Source organism: Euphorbia lathyris, chromosome 10, assembly GCF_963576675.1.
Source record: "Euphorbia lathyris chromosome 10, ddEupLath1.1, whole genome shotgun sequence".
NCBI lineage: Eukaryota > Viridiplantae > Streptophyta > Magnoliopsida > Malpighiales > Euphorbiaceae > Euphorbia > Euphorbia lathyris.
The window spans coordinates 72725994-72729641 of NC_088919.1; the positions used below are offsets into that span (position 1 = coordinate 72725994).

At 34.1% G+C, this 3648-nt stretch overlaps 1 long non-coding RNA gene across 1 annotated transcript; it reads right to left on the reverse strand.

Annotated features, from left to right (window-relative positions):
- Positions 1-2630: 2630 nt before the first annotated feature.
- Positions 2631-3309, reverse strand: LOC136209548 (uncharacterized). Its single transcript, XR_010677576.1, has 3 exons — positions 3274-3309; positions 2874-2952; positions 2631-2769 (listed from the first exon to the last, which is right to left on the reverse strand). It is a non-coding gene; the product is annotated as an uncharacterized lncRNA (long non-coding RNA).
- Positions 3310-3648: the final 339 nt, after the last annotated feature.

The window sequence follows — 3648 nt, forward strand, 5'->3', positions numbered from 1 at the left end:
AAGATTAACCGAAACTGATGAACTAATGTACGGTTTTTAATTTTAAAAATAGTGGTTAATGGTTACGGTTACGGTTTTTATATTCTAAAAACCGTAGTTAACCAAAACCGACCAAATTCAATTAAATATATAAAAATATATTTATTTATATTTATATTTATACATATAATTATATATTATTCCACTTAAAATATATACATGGATCAATAGCAAAAATTTAATAAGAAACACTAATTATTTCCGGTGATTAAGACTCAACGATGGAATATTTCGTCTCAAATGTCGTCGTACTATCAAATTTGTCACAAAGCCCTTGTTCTTCGTATTCCTTGTGATACATTCATTATAGTAGATTTGAAAACTATGTAGGTTTGTGTTAAAAAAATCAAAACAGTATAATTAATGAGTTGTTGGCCAGGGAAGTTGATGAACTAAATTAACGAGCTGGTTGTGAGCAAAACTCGCGAACAAGCTTGTTAATCAGCTCATGAACAACTCGTGAGCAGCTCATAAACGGGTGATCCGTTTCTGCCTAGGTAGAAACAGGTGATCCACCCGTTTCCGCCTAGGTAGAAACGGGGCGGAATGGTGTGAATCATCCATTTAGCACATTTTGGATGAATTTTTTCTCCGAATCCGGAGATGAAACTCCTCATCTCGACCCATTTACAGCCATAAGTTCAGGTGTACTTTGATTTTGTAAAATAAAGAGATTTACATTACATAGATTATACAACAAACTCAAATGGGAATGTCACATTGATTACTAAATCCATCAATGTTTCTTCCAAGTATACCGTCTGAATGTATTATACATTTTATTACATCAAGAAAAAAAGTAACTGATCTGTCTCACATATCAATTGCATTTCCAGTGTTAACATTTTCACAGTCAAGAATAAAACAGCTCTCTGTATACTCTATTTAAAACCTTCAAAATTTTGAAGAACTTTGATAATTTTGCTCTAGAACTGTTTCCATGCAAAATAAGGTCCAAAATCATAGTAATAGAATTATAGAAAAGTTTTGATGTGAGCCTCTCAAATTTTAGTCTTTCCTCCCCCATAAATCAATTATACAAAACCATATTGCAGCACATTAAAATGTGCATATTCCACCACATAAACTAATGATAAAATAAACAAAAGATCTACAGCTTGCATGTTGGTAAGCCATAAAATGAACAATCGAGCCACGCATTCTGAAGTAAACTCCACAGAAAAGTATGATAGCAGTATAAATATCAGAAAATAGTCTTGAACCAACAATGGAAGTTAATACGACACTGACACGAACACGAATTCTCTTCTTCTTATTTTTCTCACAGAATAATCAACCATAGAGTAAGAAGTATAGATAGTAGTTAAACATATGTTTACCTCTCGTTCCTCGATAAATGAAGTCAACCGGATTATCTCTACTAGGAAAGAAAGCATTAGTTTCTCCTTCAAACATTCTGTAATCCTTATACTCAAACCTCACATCTCTAGAATATTTTTCATGAACCTGATGACCGATAACATATATTACCTCGCAGCTTCAAAATGGACTCAGATTCCATAGATTTCCAACTGTAATTTCTACCGTAATCAGTATGAACATTGTAATTTATCTTTCAGGTAATCTTCTTGGTGACATCCTATTCCTCAACCTTCCATTATGAGCAATAGAGATCCCAATGCTCATCTTCAATTTCTAGAAAGTTGAAACTTTATCAACATATTTAGTTCCAGAAACTGAAATATATATCTACCTTGAAATTGAAGTTCATAACAAGTATAAAGCTGCAATAACAAGATAAAAATGATGAATTTCTTTCACTTCTCCAAGACCCTTCTTCGCCTTATGAACCTACAGGCACGAGACTTTCAGTACAAAAGAATATATCTGAAGGAATATTACGCTTACTTACAATCTCTTGGAGAGTTTTCTCTCCAAAATTATATGAACACAACTTCCCATTTGAAGAAAGAAAAACTTTATCTCCTTTATTTGAATATGCAACTTTCCCTTCTACAAAAGGGTTAAACACTCCCCCAGAAATTTGTCTTGTAACAGAATATAATCTAGTCCAAGTAAACGCAACTCCATCCTTCTTCCTTGCATATATATCAACACACCCTCCCAAACTCGTAATAAAAAAACTGAGAGAAAGGCACCCTCCCAAAACATCTAAACAGATAGGAATTGCTTTAGTTCCGTCAAGCTCATGTACTATAGAAAATGTCTCTTTTGCAACATCAAATGCCGCAATTCTATATGGTTTACCATAGCATATAAAATGCAGAGCACCGTCCACAAAGCAAACTCCATTGCCACGAAGTGCAATAATACTATTGTACACAAAGTAAGGACAATCCTGAATCCTTCTCCAAAAATTTGACCTCAATTCAAAAAATCCAAACCTGGGAGAAATCCAAAAACTTGACATCAATGCATCTCGTCGATATAAATACTACAACCTTGAAATCATCTGTTGTAGAGTCATAACCCAAACCAAATTTGAGTTTGCGAGTGTCTGAAACAGGGAAATCCGGAAGGATCCTGTACTTTCTGGTGGATGGATTCCATACATGAAATTCACAAGGGAATATATACAAGAGAACCAAACCATTGCAATAAGAAAAGAACACGGGATATGACCTGAATGGAAATAATTTATCAAGCACCACCTCTTGTTGGAAGTCTTCATTGAAATCTAAAGCATGAATTGTCAAGCCCTTATTATCCTTCCAATGTACTCCTAGGTCAATCAACTTGCTATGAATCCTATTTTCAGAAGATCTTTTGAAATGAGAATTGATGAAAGATTGGCTTTCCATTATGGCACAAAACGATATACAAACACATCTAAAACGAAGTAGAGACTTCACTGGCAACCAAAGAAGAATTTCGTTGATCAATTCCTCCGGAAGCTTAGCCATAGCTAGGCAGAGCAGTCACCTCGTTCAACTGCAGAAATTCAAAAGCAATCAATACAACAATTCATTCCCTCTTAGCAAATCAGATATGAATTTCTGGTTTATTCCCTAAAAATTCTCATCAATTCCTAAAATTATATATAATAATGAAAACAGGGAAACAAACTTGTGACTATGCGTTCTTCCAATCACTAAATTATCGAAAATACCAAATGAACTCTAATTAAAATTCCAAACCCTAACTCTATATTCTATCCAAAACAAAATCGAACGGGCTTTATGAAGATCGAGGTAAGTAATCAATAAATGATCGGGAAAAAAAATGAGAGTAGAGAGATCTGCATATACCTACCTCGTCAGTCGTCACCGCCGGGAAGCCTCTTTCCTGAAGATCTTTTGAAATTTGGTGGTTGTGTTCTGTAATAAATATAGGAAAAGATTTTGCTTCTATAGCAAATCAAAACTCTCCGTTTTGGTGTGCATCATAATCATAACATATCTTAAAAAGTAGAGTACAATTACATATAGGCAAAAAGCATATTTAAGCCCCTGAACTTTATCTGTTTTAAGGATCAAGCCCCTGATTAATTATTTTTCCACATTGAGCCCCTGAACATTGATTTTGTTATGGTTTAGGCCCTTATTTAACTTTTCTGTCGAGTTTGGACTGCATACATCGTTAAGGCGATTCGGCTTGTTGACATGGACAAATAAAAAAAAGATTTCT